The sequence below is a fragment of the Salmo salar genome, chromosome 23 (genome assembly GCF_965601325.2).
Source record: "Salmo salar chromosome 23, fSalSal1, whole genome shotgun sequence".
In the NCBI taxonomy this organism is placed as follows: domain Eukaryota; kingdom Metazoa; phylum Chordata; class Actinopteri; order Salmoniformes; family Salmonidae; genus Salmo; species Salmo salar.
In genome coordinates, this window is record NC_138313.1 from 13,798,272 (window position 1) to 13,812,692 (window position 14,421).

At 44.4% G+C, this 14,421-nt stretch overlaps 30 non-coding genes across 30 annotated transcripts; all 30 read left to right on the top strand.

The window, feature by feature from the left end:
* The first annotated feature begins 148 nt into the window (after positions 1-148).
* Positions 149-220, top strand: trnad-guc (transfer RNA aspartic acid (anticodon GUC)). The gene has a single exon. It is a non-coding gene; the product is annotated as a tRNA-Asp (tRNA).
* A 118-nt stretch (positions 221-338) lies between these two features.
* Positions 339-409, top strand: trnag-gcc (transfer RNA glycine (anticodon GCC)). The gene has a single exon. It is a non-coding gene; the product is annotated as a tRNA-Gly (tRNA).
* A 552-nt stretch (positions 410-961) lies between these two features.
* On the top strand, positions 962-1,033 carry trnad-guc (transfer RNA aspartic acid (anticodon GUC)). Its single transcript has one exon. It is a non-coding gene; the product is annotated as a tRNA-Asp (tRNA).
* Positions 1,034-1,151: 118 nt separating this feature from the next.
* trnag-gcc (transfer RNA glycine (anticodon GCC)) lies at positions 1,152-1,222 on the top strand. The gene has a single exon. It is a non-coding gene; the product is annotated as a tRNA-Gly (tRNA).
* A 552-nt stretch (positions 1,223-1,774) lies between these two features.
* trnad-guc (transfer RNA aspartic acid (anticodon GUC)) lies at positions 1,775-1,846 on the top strand. Its single transcript has one exon. It is a non-coding gene; the product is annotated as a tRNA-Asp (tRNA).
* A 118-nt stretch (positions 1,847-1,964) lies between these two features.
* Positions 1,965-2,035, top strand: trnag-gcc (transfer RNA glycine (anticodon GCC)). The gene has a single exon. It is a non-coding gene; the product is annotated as a tRNA-Gly (tRNA).
* Positions 2,036-2,587: 552 nt separating this feature from the next.
* On the top strand, positions 2,588-2,659 carry trnad-guc (transfer RNA aspartic acid (anticodon GUC)). The gene has a single exon. It is a non-coding gene; the product is annotated as a tRNA-Asp (tRNA).
* Positions 2,660-2,777: 118 nt separating this feature from the next.
* trnag-gcc (transfer RNA glycine (anticodon GCC)) lies at positions 2,778-2,848 on the top strand. Its single transcript has one exon. It is a non-coding gene; the product is annotated as a tRNA-Gly (tRNA).
* A 552-nt stretch (positions 2,849-3,400) lies between these two features.
* Positions 3,401-3,472, top strand: trnad-guc (transfer RNA aspartic acid (anticodon GUC)). The gene has a single exon. It is a non-coding gene; the product is annotated as a tRNA-Asp (tRNA).
* Positions 3,473-3,590: 118 nt separating this feature from the next.
* Positions 3,591-3,661, top strand: trnag-gcc (transfer RNA glycine (anticodon GCC)). Its single transcript has one exon. It is a non-coding gene; the product is annotated as a tRNA-Gly (tRNA).
* Positions 3,662-4,213: 552 nt separating this feature from the next.
* On the top strand, positions 4,214-4,285 carry trnad-guc (transfer RNA aspartic acid (anticodon GUC)). The gene has a single exon. It is a non-coding gene; the product is annotated as a tRNA-Asp (tRNA).
* A 118-nt stretch (positions 4,286-4,403) lies between these two features.
* Positions 4,404-4,474, top strand: trnag-gcc (transfer RNA glycine (anticodon GCC)). Its single transcript has one exon. It is a non-coding gene; the product is annotated as a tRNA-Gly (tRNA).
* Positions 4,475-5,026: 552 nt separating this feature from the next.
* On the top strand, positions 5,027-5,098 carry trnad-guc (transfer RNA aspartic acid (anticodon GUC)). Its single transcript has one exon. It is a non-coding gene; the product is annotated as a tRNA-Asp (tRNA).
* A 118-nt stretch (positions 5,099-5,216) lies between these two features.
* On the top strand, positions 5,217-5,287 carry trnag-gcc (transfer RNA glycine (anticodon GCC)). Its single transcript has one exon. It is a non-coding gene; the product is annotated as a tRNA-Gly (tRNA).
* A 552-nt stretch (positions 5,288-5,839) lies between these two features.
* Positions 5,840-5,911, top strand: trnad-guc (transfer RNA aspartic acid (anticodon GUC)). Its single transcript has one exon. It is a non-coding gene; the product is annotated as a tRNA-Asp (tRNA).
* Positions 5,912-6,029: 118 nt separating this feature from the next.
* trnag-gcc (transfer RNA glycine (anticodon GCC)) lies at positions 6,030-6,100 on the top strand. Its single transcript has one exon. It is a non-coding gene; the product is annotated as a tRNA-Gly (tRNA).
* A 552-nt stretch (positions 6,101-6,652) lies between these two features.
* trnad-guc (transfer RNA aspartic acid (anticodon GUC)) lies at positions 6,653-6,724 on the top strand. The gene has a single exon. It is a non-coding gene; the product is annotated as a tRNA-Asp (tRNA).
* Positions 6,725-6,842: 118 nt separating this feature from the next.
* trnag-gcc (transfer RNA glycine (anticodon GCC)) lies at positions 6,843-6,913 on the top strand. Its single transcript has one exon. It is a non-coding gene; the product is annotated as a tRNA-Gly (tRNA).
* Positions 6,914-8,468: 1,555 nt separating this feature from the next.
* trnag-gcc (transfer RNA glycine (anticodon GCC)) lies at positions 8,469-8,539 on the top strand. The gene has a single exon. It is a non-coding gene; the product is annotated as a tRNA-Gly (tRNA).
* Positions 8,540-9,091: 552 nt separating this feature from the next.
* On the top strand, positions 9,092-9,163 carry trnad-guc (transfer RNA aspartic acid (anticodon GUC)). The gene has a single exon. It is a non-coding gene; the product is annotated as a tRNA-Asp (tRNA).
* Positions 9,164-9,903: 740 nt separating this feature from the next.
* trnad-guc (transfer RNA aspartic acid (anticodon GUC)) lies at positions 9,904-9,975 on the top strand. Its single transcript has one exon. It is a non-coding gene; the product is annotated as a tRNA-Asp (tRNA).
* A 118-nt stretch (positions 9,976-10,093) lies between these two features.
* On the top strand, positions 10,094-10,164 carry trnag-gcc (transfer RNA glycine (anticodon GCC)). The gene has a single exon. It is a non-coding gene; the product is annotated as a tRNA-Gly (tRNA).
* A 742-nt stretch (positions 10,165-10,906) lies between these two features.
* trnag-gcc (transfer RNA glycine (anticodon GCC)) lies at positions 10,907-10,977 on the top strand. The gene has a single exon. It is a non-coding gene; the product is annotated as a tRNA-Gly (tRNA).
* Positions 10,978-11,529: 552 nt separating this feature from the next.
* On the top strand, positions 11,530-11,601 carry trnad-guc (transfer RNA aspartic acid (anticodon GUC)). Its single transcript has one exon. It is a non-coding gene; the product is annotated as a tRNA-Asp (tRNA).
* A 740-nt stretch (positions 11,602-12,341) lies between these two features.
* trnad-guc (transfer RNA aspartic acid (anticodon GUC)) lies at positions 12,342-12,413 on the top strand. The gene has a single exon. It is a non-coding gene; the product is annotated as a tRNA-Asp (tRNA).
* A 118-nt stretch (positions 12,414-12,531) lies between these two features.
* trnag-gcc (transfer RNA glycine (anticodon GCC)) lies at positions 12,532-12,602 on the top strand. The gene has a single exon. It is a non-coding gene; the product is annotated as a tRNA-Gly (tRNA).
* Positions 12,603-13,154: 552 nt separating this feature from the next.
* On the top strand, positions 13,155-13,226 carry trnad-guc (transfer RNA aspartic acid (anticodon GUC)). Its single transcript has one exon. It is a non-coding gene; the product is annotated as a tRNA-Asp (tRNA).
* A 118-nt stretch (positions 13,227-13,344) lies between these two features.
* On the top strand, positions 13,345-13,415 carry trnag-gcc (transfer RNA glycine (anticodon GCC)). The gene has a single exon. It is a non-coding gene; the product is annotated as a tRNA-Gly (tRNA).
* Positions 13,416-13,967: 552 nt separating this feature from the next.
* trnad-guc (transfer RNA aspartic acid (anticodon GUC)) lies at positions 13,968-14,039 on the top strand. Its single transcript has one exon. It is a non-coding gene; the product is annotated as a tRNA-Asp (tRNA).
* A 118-nt stretch (positions 14,040-14,157) lies between these two features.
* Positions 14,158-14,228, top strand: trnag-gcc (transfer RNA glycine (anticodon GCC)). The gene has a single exon. It is a non-coding gene; the product is annotated as a tRNA-Gly (tRNA).
* Positions 14,229-14,421: the final 193 nt, after the last annotated feature.

Here is a 14,421-nt window from a genome sequence, read left to right on the forward strand (position 1 = left end):
CAGCTTTCCATAGATGTGTCATAGTAGTCTCTAGCTCTAACCATTCAGTCTCTACAGATGTTTTTGTTGGAAGGGTTAACACCCAACTCTCCAAATTTAGGGATAGTATCCAATGCTCCACATATTTTCAAAGAACCAACCCACCTGCTCCTCGTTAGTATAGTGGTGAGTATCCCCGCCTGTCACGCGGGAGACCGGGGTTCAATTCCCCGACGGGGAGGAAAGACTGATTTTATTAGGGTGTACAATGTCACTGAGCCCACAAAGCGGGAAATATGCTTAGAATTAAAGATTTTTGATACGATATCTAGCCGTGGGGTTTTTTTCATCATTGCAAGGCATTGGTTGTTCAGTGGTAGAATTCTCGCCTGCCACGCGGGAGGCCCGGGTTCGATTCCCGGCCAATGCAGGAACTTTTGAACAAGTCATTTTGACAAGTATGCAACCCCGTGAGGAAGAAATCTCTTTTGAGATTGCCAGGTCGACAGCAATCTCTGGTCATGGTAGAATTCTCAACTGACTCTTGAAAAGTCTGAGTTTGGGCTCACTTACCGTTTGGACATTTATGCATTCTCAGTAGACTTTTGTGAATCCATTGTAGATTTCCAGTGTGTGAGGTGATTTACTTTGTGCAAGGCTTTAGTTGTTAAATGGGAAACGAATATCCAACAAGTCAGTGACAACTGTCTTGAGTTTGGCCTTTGTGACTATGTCCTGGGATTTTCCACACACACCTCTCCTTCTAACTACTATTATGTGGCTTGTGAGCGGTATAGAGAAAAATCGACTACATGTACGTGTCCGTGAGGGTCTCAGCTTTCCATAGATGTGTCATAGTAGTCTCTAGCTCTAACCATTCAGTCTCTACAGATGTTTTTGTTGGAAGGGTTAACACCCAACTCTCCAAATTTAGGGATAGTATCCAATGCTCCACATATTTTCAAAGAACCAACCCACCTGCTCCTCGTTAGTATAGTGGTGAGTATCCCCGCCTGTCACGCGGGAGACCGGGGTTCAATTCCCCGACGGGGAGGAAAGACTGATTTTATTAGGGTGTACAATGTCACTGAGCCCACAAAGCGGGAAATATGCTTAGAATTAAAGATTTTTGATACGATATCTAGCCGTGGGTTTTTTTTCATCATTGCAAGGCATTGGTTGTTCAGTGGTAGAATTCTCGCCTGCCACGCGGGAGGCCCGGGTTCGATTCCCGGCCAATGCAGGAACTTTTGAACAAGTCATTTTGACAAGTATGCAACCCCGTGAGGAAGAAATCTCTTTTGAGATTGCCAGGTCGACAGCAATCTCTGGTCATGGTAGAATTCTCAACTGACTCTTGAAAAGTCTGAGTTTGGGCTCACTTACCGTTTGGACATTTATGCATTCTCAGTAGACTTTTGTGAATCCATTGTAGATTTCCAGTGTGTGAGGTGATTTACTTTGTGCAAGGCTTTAGTTGTTAAATGGGAAACGAATATCCAACAAGTCAGTGACAACTGTCTTGAGTTTGGCCTTTGTGACTATGTCCTGGGATTTTCCACACACACCTCTCCTTCTAACTACTATTATGTGGCTTGTGAGCGGTATAGAGCAAAATCGACTACATGTACGTGTCCGTGAGGGTCTCAGCTTTCCATAGATGTGTCATAGTAGTCTCTAGCTCTAACCATTCAGTCTCTACAGATGTTTTTGTTGGAAGGGTTAACACCCAACTCTCCAAATTTAGGGATAGTATCCAATGCTCCACATATTTTCAAAGAACCAACCCACCTGCTCCTCGTTAGTATAGTGGTGAGTATCCCCGCCTGTCACGCGGGAGACCGGGGTTCAATTCCCCGACGGGGAGGAAAGACTGATTTTATTAGGGTGTACAATGTCACTGAGCCCACAAAGCGGGAAATATGCTTAGAATTAAAGATTTTTGATACGATATCTAGCCGTGGGGTTTTTTTCATCATTGCAAGGCATTGGTTGTTCAGTGGTAGAATTCTCGCCTGCCACGCGGGAGGCCCGGGTTCGATTCCCGGCCAATGCAGGAACTTTTGAACAAGTCATTTTGACAAGTATGCAACCCCGTGAGGAAGAAATCTCTTTTGAGATTGCCAGGTCGACAGCAATCTCTGGTCATGGTAGAATTCTCAACTGACTCTTGAAAAGTCTGAGTTTGGGCTCACTTACCGTTTGGACATTTATGCATTCTCAGTAGACTTTTGTGAATCCATTGTAGATTTCCAGTGTGTGAGGTGATTTACTTTGTGCAAGGCTTTAGTTGTTAAATGGGAAACGAATATCCAACAAGTCAGTGACAACTGTCTTGAGTTTGGCCTTTGTGACTATGTCCTGGGATTTTCCACACACACCTCTCCTTCTAACTACTATTATGTGGCTTGTGAGCGGTATAGAGCAAAATCGACTACATGTACGTGTCCGTGAGGGTCTCAGCTTTCCATAGATGTGTCATAGTAGTCTCTAGCTCTAACCATTCAGTCTCTACAGATGTTTTTGTTGGAAGGGTTAACACCCAACTCTCCAAATTTAGGGATAGTATCCAATGCTCCACATATTTTCAAAGAACCAACCCACCTGCTCCTCGTTAGTATAGTGGTGAGTATCCCCGCCTGTCACGCGGGAGACCGGGGTTCAATTCCCCGACGGGGAGGAACTACTGATTTTATTAGGGTGTACAATGTCACTGAGCCCACAAAGCGGGAAATATGCTTAGAATTAAAGATTTTTGATACGATATCTAGCCGTGGGTTTTTTTTCATCATTGCAAGGCATTGGTTGTTCAGTGGTAGAATTCTCGCCTGCCACGCGGGAGGCCCGGGTTCGATTCCCGGCCAATGCAGGAACTTTTGAACAAGTCATTTTGACAAGTATGCAACCCCGTGAGGAAGAAATCTCTTTTGAGATTGCCAGGTCGACAGCAATCTCTGGTCATGGTAGAATTCTCAACTGACTCTTGAAAAGTCTGAGTTTGGGCTCACTTACCGTTTGGACATTTATGCATTCTCAGTAGACTTTTGTGAATCCATTGTAGATTTCCAGTGTGTGAGGTGATTTACTTTGTGCAAGGCTTTAGTTGTTAAATGGGAAACGAATATCCAACAAGTCAGTGACAACTGTCTTGAGTTTGGCCTTTGTGACTATGTCCTGGGATTTTCCACACACACCTCTCCTTCTAACTACTATTATGTGGCTTGTGAGCGGTATAGAGCAAAATCGACTACATGTACGTGTCCGTGAGGGTCTCAGCTTTCCATAGATGTGTCATAGTAGTCTCTAGCTCTAACCATTCAGTCTCTACAGATGTTTTTGTTGGAAGGGTTAACACCCAACTCTCCAAATTTAGGGATAGTATCCAATGCTCCACATATTTTCAAAGAACCAACCCACCTGCTCCTCGTTAGTATAGTGGTGAGTATCCCCGCCTGTCACGCGGGAGACCGGGGTTCAATTCCCCGACGGGGAGGAAAGACTGATTTTATTAGGGTGTACAATGTCACTGAGCCCACAAAGCGGGAAATATGCTTAGAATTAAAGATTTTTGATACGATATCTAGCCGTGGGGTTTTTTTCATCATTGCAAGGCATTGGTTGTTCAGTGGTAGAATTCTCGCCTGCCACGCGGGAGGCCCGGGTTCGATTCCCGGCCAATGCAGGAACTTTTGAACAAGTCATTTTGACAAGTATGCAACCCCGTGAGGAAGAAATCTCTTTTGAGATTGCCAGGTCGACAGCAATCTCTGGTCATGGTAGAATTCTCAACTGACTCTTGAAAAGTCTGAGTTTGGGCTCACTTACCGTTTGGACATTTATGCATTCTCAGTAGACTTTTGTGAATCCATTGTAGATTTCCAGTGTGTGAGGTGATTTACTTTGTGCAAGGCTTTAGTTGTTAAATGGGAAACGAATATCCAACAAGTCAGTGACAACTGTCTTGAGTTTGGCCTTTGTGACTATGTCCTGGGATTTTCCACACACACCTCTCCTTCTAACTACTATTATGTGGCTTGTGAGCGGTATAGAGCAAAATCGACTACATGTACGTGTCCGTGAGGGTCTCAGCTTTCCATAGATGTGTCATAGTAGTCTCTAGCTCTAACCATTCAGTCTCTACAGATGTTTTTGTTGGAAGGGTTAACACCCAACTCTCCAAATTTAGGGATAGTATCCAATGCTCCACATATTTTCAAAGAACCAACCCACCTGCTCCTCGTTAGTATAGTGGTGAGTATCCCCGCCTGTCACGCGGGAGACCGGGGTTCAATTCCCCGACGGGGAGGAACTACTGATTTTATTAGGGTGTACAATGTCACTGAGCCCACAAAGCGGGAAATATGCTTAGAATTAAAGATTTTTGATACGATATCTAGCCGTGGGTTTTTTTTCATCATTGCAAGGCATTGGTTGTTCAGTGGTAGAATTCTCGCCTGCCACGCGGGAGGCCCGGGTTCGATTCCCGGCCAATGCAGGAACTTTTGAACAAGTCATTTTGACAAGTATGCAACCCCGTGAGGAAGAAATCTCTTTTGAGATTGCCAGGTCGACAGCAATCTCTGGTCATGGTAGAATTCTCAACTGACTCTTGAAAAGTCTGAGTTTGGGCTCACTTACCGTTTGGACATTTATGCATTCTCAGTAGACTTTTGTGAATCCATTGTAGATTTCCAGTGTGTGAGGTGATTTACTTTGTGCAAGGCTTTAGTTGTTAAATGGGAAACGAATATCCAACAAGTCAGTGACAACTGTCTTGAGTTTGGCCTTTGTGACTATGTCCTGGGATTTTCCACACACACCTCTCCTTCTAACTACTATTATGTGGCTTGTGAGCGGTATAGAGCAAAATCGACTACATGTACGTGTCCGTGAGGGTCTCAGCTTTCCATAGATGTGTCATAGTAGTCTCTAGCTCTAACCATTCAGTCTCTACAGATGTTTTTGTTGGAAGGGTTAACACCCAACTCTCCAAATTTAGGGATAGTATCCAATGCTCCACATATTTTCAAAGAACCAACCCACCTGCTCCTCGTTAGTATAGTGGTGAGTATCCCCGCCTGTCACGCGGGAGACCGGGGTTCAATTCCCCGACGGGGAGGAAAGACTGATTTTATTAGGGTGTACAATGTCACTGAGCCCACAAAGCGGGAAATATGCTTAGAATTAAAGATTTTTGATACGATATCTAGCCGTGGGTTTTTTTTCATCATTGCAAGGCATTGGTTGTTCAGTGGTAGAATTCTCGCCTGCCACGCGGGAGGCCCGGGTTCGATTCCCGGCCAATGCAGGAACTTTTGAACAAGTCATTTTGACAAGTATGCAACCCCGTGAGGAAGAAATCTCTTTTGAGATTTCCAGGTCGACAGCAATCTCTGGTCATGGTAGAATTCTCAACTGACTCTTGAAAAGTCTGAGTTTGGGCTCACTTACCGTTTGGACATTTATGCATTCTCAGTAGACTTTTGTGAATCCATTGTAGATTTCCAGTGTGTGAGGTGATTTACTTTGTGCAAGGCTTTAGTTGTTAAATGGGAAACGAATATCCAACAAGTCAGTGACAACTGTCTTGAGTTTGGCCTTTGTGACTATGTCCTGGGATTTTCCACACACACCTCTCCTTCTAACTACTATTATGTGGCTTGTGAGCGGTATAGAGCAAAATCGACTACATGTACGTGTCCGTGAGGGTCTCAGCTTTCCATAGATGTGTCATAGTAGTCTCTAGCTCTAACCATTCAGTCTCTACAGATGTTTTTGTTGGAAGGGTTAACACCCAACTCTCCAAATTTAGGGATAGTATCCAATGCTCCACATATTTTCAAAGAACCAACCCACCTGCTCCTCGTTAGTATAGTGGTGAGTATCCCCGCCTGTCACGCGGGAGACCGGGGTTCAATTCCCCGACGGGGAGGAAAGACTGATTTTATTAGGGTGTACAATGTCACTGAGCCCACAAAGCGGGAAATATGCTTAGAATTAAAGATTTTTGATACGATATCTAGCCGTGGGGTTTTTTTCATCATTGCAAGGCATTGGTTGTTCAGTGGTAGAATTCTCGCCTGCCACGCGGGAGGCCCGGGTTCGATTCCCGGCCAATGCAGGAACTTTTGAACAAGTCATTTTGACAAGTATGCAACCCCGTGAGGAAGAAATCTCTTTTGAGATTGCCAGGTCGACAGCAATCTCTGGTCATGGTAGAATTCTCAACTGACTCTTGAAAAGTCTGAGTTTGGGCTCACTTACCGTTTGGACATTTATGCATTCTCAGTAGACTTTTGTGAATCCATTGTAGATTTCCAGTGTGTGAGGTGATTTACTTTGTGCAAGGCTTTAGTTGTTAAATGGGAAACGAATATCCAACAAGTCAGTGACAACTGTCTTGAGTTTGGCCTTTGTGACTATGTCCTGGGATTTTCCACACACACCTCTCCTTCTAACTACTATTATGTGGCTTGTGAGCGGTATAGAGCAAAATCGACTACATGTACGTGTCCGTGAGGGTCTCAGCTTTCCATAGATGTGTCATAGTAGTCTCTAGCTCTAACCATTCAGTCTCTACAGATGTTTTTGTTGGAAGGGTTAACACCCAACTCTCCAAATTTAGGGATAGTATCCAATGCTCCACATATTTTCAAAGAACCAACCCACCTGCTCCTCGTTAGTATAGTGGTGAGTATCCCCGCCTGTCACGCGGGAGACCGGGGTTCAATTCCCCGACGGGGAGGAAAGACTGATTTTATTAGGGTGTACAATGTCACTGAGCCCACAAAGCGGGAAATATGCTTAGAATTAAAGATTTTTGATACGATATCTAGCCGTGGGGTTTTTTTCATCATTGCAAGGCATTGGTTGTTCAGTGGTAGAATTCTCGCCTGCCACGCGGGAGGCCCGGGTTCGATTCCCGGCCAATGCAGGAACTTTTGAACAAGTCATTTTGACAAGTATGCAACCCCGTGAGGAAGAAATCTCTTTTGAGATTGCCAGGTCGACAGCAATCTCTGGTCATGGTAGAATTCTCAACTGACTCTTGAAAAGTCTGAGTTTGGGCTCACTTACCGTTTGGACATTTATGCATTCTCAGTAGACTTTTGTGAATCCATTGTAGATTTCCAGTGTGTGAGGTGATTTACTTTGTGCAAGGCTTTAGTTGTTAAATGGGAAACGAATATCCAACAAGTCAGTGACAACTGTCTTGAGTTTGGCCTTTGTGACTATGTCCTGGGATTTTCCACACACACCTCTCCTTCTAACTACTATTATGTGGCTTGTGAGCGGTATAGAGAAAAATCGACTACATGTACGTGTCCGTGAGGGTCTCAGCTTTCCATAGATGTGTCATAGTAGTCTCTAGCTCTAACCATTCAGTCTCTACAGATGTTTTTGTTGGAAGGGTTAACACCCAACTCTCCAAATTTAGGGATAGTATCCAATGCTCCACATATTTTCAAAGAACCAACCCACCTGCTCCTCGTTAGTATAGTTGTGAGTATCCCCGCCTGTCACGCGGGAGACCGGGGTTCAATTCCCCGACGGGGAGGAAAGACTGATTTTATTAGGGTGTACAATGTCACTGAGCCCACAAAGCGGGAAATATGCTTAGAATTAAAGATTTTTGATACGATATCTAGCCGTGGGGTTTTTTTCATCATTGCAAGGCATTGGTTGCTCAGTGGTAGAATTCTCGCCTGCCACGCGGGAGGCCCGGGTTCGATTCCCGGCCAATGCAGGAACTTTTGAACAAGTCATTTTGACAAGTATGCAACCCCGTGAGGAAGAAATCTCTTTTGAGATTGCCAGGTCGACAGCAATCTCTGGTCATGGTAGAATTCTCAACTGACTCTTGAAAAGTCTGAGTTTGGGCTCACTTACCGTTTGGACATTTATGCATTCTCAGTAGACTTTTGTGAATCCATTGTAGATTTCCAGTGTGTGAGGTGATTTACTTTGTGCAAGGCTTTAGTTGTTAAATGGGAAACGAATATCCAACAAGTCAGTGACAACTGTCTTGAGTTTGGCCTTTGTGACTATGTCCTGGGATTTTCCACACACACCTCTCCTTCTAACTACTATTATGTGGCTTGTGAGCGGTATAGAGAAAAATCGACTACATGTACGTGTCCGTGAGGGTCTCAGCTTTCCATAGATGTGTCATAGTAGTCTCTAGCTCTAACCATTCAGTCTCTACAGATGTTTTTGTTGGAAGGGTTAACACCCAACTCTCCAAATTTAGGGATAGTATCCAATGCTCCACATTTTTTCAAAGAACCAACCCACCTGCTCCTCGTTAGTATAGTGGTGAGTATCCCCGCCTGTCACGCGGGATACCGGGGTTCAATTCCCCGACGGGGAGGAACTACTGATTTTATTAGGGTGTACAATGTCACTGAGCCCACAAAGCGGGAAATATGCTTAGAATTAAAGATTTTTGATACGATATCTAGCCGTGGGTTTTTTTTCATCATTGCAAGGCATTGGTTGTTCAGTGGTAGAATTCTCGCCTGCCACGCGGGAGGCCCGGGTTCGATTCCCGGCCAATGCAGGAACTTTTGAACAAGTCATTTTGACAAGTATGCAACCCCGTGAGGAAGAAATCTCTTTTGAGATTGCCAGGTCGACAGCAATCTCTGGTCATGGTAGAATTCTCAACTGACTCTTGAAAAGTCTGAGTTTGGGCTCACTTACCGTTTGGACATTTATGCATTCTCAGTAGACTTTTGTGAATCCATTGTAGATTTCCAGTGTGTGAGGTGATTTACTTTGTGCAAGGCTTTAGTTGTTAAATGGGAAACGAATATCCAACAAGTCAGTGACAACTGTCTTGAGTTTGGCCTTTGTGACTATGTCCTGGGATTTTCCACACACACCTCTCCTTCTAACTACTATTATGTGGCTTGTGAGCGGTATAGAGCAAAATCGACTACATGTACGTGTCCGTGAGGGTCTCAGCTTTCCATAGATGTGTCATAGTAGTCTCTAGCTCTAACCATTCAGTCTCTACAGATGTTTTTGTTGGAAGGGTTAACACCCAACTCTCCAAATTTAGGGATAGTATCCAATGCTCCACATTTTTTCAAAGAACCAACCCACCTGCTCCTCGTTAGTATAGTGGTGAGTATCCCCGCCTGTCACGCGGGAGACCGGGGTTCAATTCCCCGACGGGGAGGAAAGACTGATTTTATTAGGGTGTACAATGTCACTGAGCCCACAAAGCGGGAAATATGCTTAGAATTAAAGATTTTTGATACGATATCTAGCCGTGGGTTTTTTTTCATCATTGCAAGGCATTGGTTGTTCAGTGGTAGAATTCTCGCCTGCCACGCGGAGGCCCGGGTTCGATTCCCGGCCAATGCAGGAACTTTTGAACAAGTCATTTTGACAAGTATGCAACCCCGTGAGGAAGAAATCTCTTTTGAGATTGCCAGGTCGACAGCAATCTCTGGTCATGGTAGAATTCTCAACTGACTCTTGAAAAGTCTGAGTTTGGGCTCACTTACCGTTTGGACATTTATGCATTCTCAGTAGACTTTTGTGAATCCATTGTAGATTTCCAGTGTGTGAGGTGATTTACTTTGTGCAAGGCTTTAGTTGTTAAATGGGAAACGAATATCCAACAAGTCAGTGACAACTGTCTTGAGTTTGGCCTTTGTGACTATGTCCTGGGATTTTCCACACACACCTCTCCTTCTAACTACTATTATGTGGCTTGTGAGCGGTATAGAGCAAAATCGACTACATGTACGTGTCCGTGAGGGTCTCAGCTTTCCATAGATGTGTCATAGTAGTCTCTAGCTCTAACCATTCAGTCTCTACAGATGTTTTTGTTGGAAGGGTTAACACCCAACTCTCCAAATTTAGGGATAGTATCCAATGCTCCACATTTTTTCAAAGAACCAACCCACCTGCTCCTCGTTAGTATAGTGGTGAGTATCCCCGCCTGTCACGCGGGAGACCGGGGTTCAATTCCCCGACGGGGAGGAAAGACTGATTTTATTAGGGTGTACAATGTCACTGAGCCCACAAAGCGGGAAATATGCTTAGAATTAAAGATTTTTGATACGATATCTAGCCGTGGGTTTTTTTTCATCATTGCAAGGCATTGGTTGTTCAGTGGTAGAATTCTCGCCTGCCACGCGGGAGGCCCGGGTTCGATTCCCGGCCAATGCAGGAACTTTTGAACAAGTCATTTTGACAAGTATGCAACCCCGTGAGGAAGAAATCTCTTTTGAGATTGCCAGGTCGACAGCAATCTCTGGTCATGGTAGAATTCTCAACTGACTCTTGAAAAGTCTGAGTTTGGGCTCACTTACCGTTTGGACATTTATGCATTCTCAGTAGACTTTTGTGAATCCATTGTAGATTTCCAGTGTGTGAGGTGATTTACTTTGTGCAAGGCTTTAGTTGTTAAATGGGAAACGAATATCCAACAAGTCAGTGACAACTGTCTTGAGTTTGGCCTTTGTGACTATGTCCTGGGATTTTCCACACACACCTCTCCTTCTAACTACTATTATGTGGCTTGTGAGCGGTATAGAGCAAAATCGACTACATGTACGTGTCCGTGAGGGTCTCAGCTTTCCATAGATGTGTCATAGTAGTCTCTAGCTCTAACCATTCAGTCTCTACAGATGTTTTTGTTGGAAGGGTTAACACCCAACTCTCCAAATTTAGGGATAGTATCCAATGCTCCACATTTTTTCAAAGAACCAACCCACCTGCTCCTCGTTAGTATAGTGGTGAGTATCCCCGCCTGTCACGCGGGATACCGGGGTTCAATTCCCCGACGGGGAGGAACTACTGATTTTATTAGGGTGTACAATGTCACTGAGCCCACAAAGCGGGAAATATGCTTAGAATTAAAGATTTTTGATACGATATCTAGCCGTGGGTTTTTTTTCATCATTGCAAGGCATTGGTTGTTCAGTGGTAGAATTCTCGCCTGCCACGCGGGAGGCCCGGGTTCGATTCCCGGCCAATGCAGGAACTTTTGAACAAGTCATTTTGACAAGTATGCAACCCCGTGAGGAAGAAATCTCTTTTGAGATTGCCAGGTCGACAGCAATCTCTGGTCATGGTAGAATTCTCAACTGACTCTTGAAAAGTCTGAGTTTGGGCTCACTTACCGTTTGGACATTTATGCATTCTCAGTAGACTTTTGTGAATACATTGTAGATTTCCAGTGTGTGAGGTGATTTACTTTGTGCAAGGCTTTAGTTGTTAAATGGGAAACGAATATCCAACAAGTCAGTGACAACTGTCTTGAGTTTGGCCTTTGTGACTATGTCCTGGGATTTTCCACACACACCTCTCCTTCTAACTACTATTATGTGGCTTGTGAGCGGTATAGAGCAAAATCGACTACATGTACGTGTCCGTGAGGGTCTCAGCTTTCCATAGATGTGTCATAGTAGTCTCTAGCTCTAACCATTCAGTCTCTACAGATGTTTTTGTTGGAAGGGTTAACACCCAACTCTCCAAATTTAGGGATAGTATCCAATGCTCCACATTTTTTCAAAGAACCAACCCACCTGCTCCTCGTTAGTATAGTGGTGAGTATCCCCGCCTGTCACGCGGGAGACCGGGGTTCAATTCCCCGACGGGGAGGAAAGACTGATTTTATTAGGGTGTACAATGTCACTGAGCCCACAAAGCGGGAAATATGCTTAGAATTAAAGATTTTTGATACGATATCTAGCCGTGGGTTTTTTTTCATCATTGCAAGGCATTGGTTGTTCAGTGGTAGAATTCTCGCCTGCCACGCGGAGGCCCGGGTTCGATTCCCGGCCAATGCAGGAACTTTTGAACAAGTCATTTTGACAAGTATGCAACCCCGTGAGGAAGAAATCTCTTTTGAGATTGCCAGGTCGACAGCAATCTCTGGTCATGGTAGAATTCTCAACTGACTCTTGAAAAGTCTGAGTTTGGGCTCACTTACCGTTTGGACATTTATGCATTCTCAGTAGACTTTTGTGAATCCATTGTAGATTTCCAGTGTGTGAGGTGATTTACTTTGTGCAAGGCTTTAGTTGTTAAATGGGAAACGAATATCCAACAAGTCAGTGACAACTGTCTTGAGTTTGGCCTTTGTGACTATGTCCTGGGATTTTCCACACACACCTCTCCTTCTAACTACTATTATGTGGCTTGTGAGCGGTATAGAGCAAAATCGACTACATGTACGTGTCCGTGAGGGTCTCAGCTTTCCATAGATGTGTCATAGTAGTCTCTAGCTCTAACCATTCAGTCTCTACAGATGTTTTTGTTGGAAGGGTTAACACCCAACTCTCCAAATTTAGGGATAGTATCCAATGCTCCACATTTTTTCAAAGAACCAACCCACCTGCTCCTCGTTAGTATAGTGGTGAGTATCCCCGCCTGTCACGCGGGAGACCGGGGTTCAATTCCCCGACGGGGAGGAAAGACTGATTTTATTAGGGTGTACAATGTCACTGAGCCCACAAAGCGGGAAATATGCTTAGAATTAAAGATTTTTGATACGATATCTAGCCGTGGGTTTTTTTTCATCATTGCAAGGCATTGGTTGTTCAGTGGTAGAATTCTCGCCTGCCACGCGGGAGGCCCGGGTTCGATTCCCGGCCAATGCAGGAACTTTTGAACAAGTCATTTTGACAAGTATGCAACCCCGTGAGGAAGAAATCTCTTTTGAGATTGCCAGGTCGACAGCAATCTCTGGTCATGGTAGAATTCTCAACTGACTCTTGAAAAGTCTGAGTTTGGGCTCACTTACCGTTTGGACATTTATGCATTCTCAGTAGACTTTTGTGAATCCATTGTAGATTTCCAGTGTGTGAGGTGATTTACTTTGTGCAAGGCTTTAGTTGTTAAATGGGAAACGAATATCCAACAAGTCAGTGACAACTGTCTTGAGTTTGGCCTTTGTGACTATGTCCTGGGATTTTCCACACACACCTCTCCTTCTAACTACTATTATGTGGCTTGTGAGCGGTATAGAGCAAAATCGACTACATGTACGTGTCCGTGAGGGTCTCAGCTTTCCATAGATGTGTCATAGTAGTCTCTAGCTCTAACCATTCAGTCTCTACAGATGTTTTTGTTGGAAGGGTTAACACCCAACTCTCCAAATTTAGGGATAGTATCCAATGCTCCACATTTTTTCAAAGAACCAACCCACCTGCTCCTCGTTAGTATAGTGGTGAGTATCCCCGCCTGTCACGCGGGAGACCGGGGTTCAATTCCCCGACGGGGAGGAAAGACTGATTTTATTAGGGTGTACAATGTCACTGAGCCCACAAAGCGGGAAATATGCTTAGAATTACAGATTTTTGATACGATATCTAGCCGTGGGTTTTTTTTCATCATTGCAAGGCATTGGTTGTTCAGTGGTAGAATTCTCGCCTGCCACGCGGGAGGCCCGGGTTCGATTCCCGGCCAATGCAGGAACTTTTGAACAAGTCATTTTGACAAGTATGCAACCCCGTGAGGAAGAAATCTCTTTTGAGATTGCCAGGTCGACAGCAATCTCTGGTCATGGTAGAATTCTCAACTGACTCTTGAAAAGTCTGAGTTTGGGCTCACTTACCGTTTGGACATTTATGCATTCTCAGTAGACTTTTGTGAATCCATTGTAGATTTCCAGTGTGTGAGGTGATTTACTTTGTGCAAGGCTTTAGTTGTTAAATGGGAAACGAATATCCAACAAGTCAGTGACAACTGTCTTGAGTTTGGCCTTTGTGACTATGTCCTGGGATTTTCCACACACACCTCTCCTTCTAACTACTATTGTGTGGCTTGTGAGCGGTATAGAGCAAAACCGACTACATGTACGTGTCCGTGAGGGTCTCAGCTTTCCATAGATGTGTCATAGTAGTCTCTAGCTCTAACCATTCAGTCTCTACAGATGTTTTTGTTGGAAGGGTTAACACCCAACTCTCCAAATTTAGGGATAGTATCCAATGCTCCACATATTTTCAAAGAACCAACCCACCTGCTCCTCGTTAGTATAGTGGTGAGTATCCCCGCCTGTCACGCGGGAGACCGGGGTTCAATTCCCCGACGGGGAGGAAAGACTGATTTTATTAGGGTGTACAATGTCACTGAGCCCACAAAGCGGGAAATATGCTTAGAATTAAAGATTTTTGATACGATATCTAGCCGTGGGGTTTTTTTCATCATTGCAAGGCATTGGTTGTTCAGTGGTAGAATTCTCGCCTGCCACGCGGGAGGCCCGGGTTCGATTCCCGGCCAATGCAGGAACTTTTGAACAAGTCATTTTGACAAGTATGCAACCCCGTGAGGAAGAAATCTCTTTTGAGATTGCCAGGTCGACAGCAATCTCTGGTCATGGTAGAATTCTCAACTGACTCTTGAAAAGTCTGAGTTTGGGCTCACTTACCGTTTGGACATTTATGCATTCTCAGTAGACTTTTGTGAATCCATTGTAGA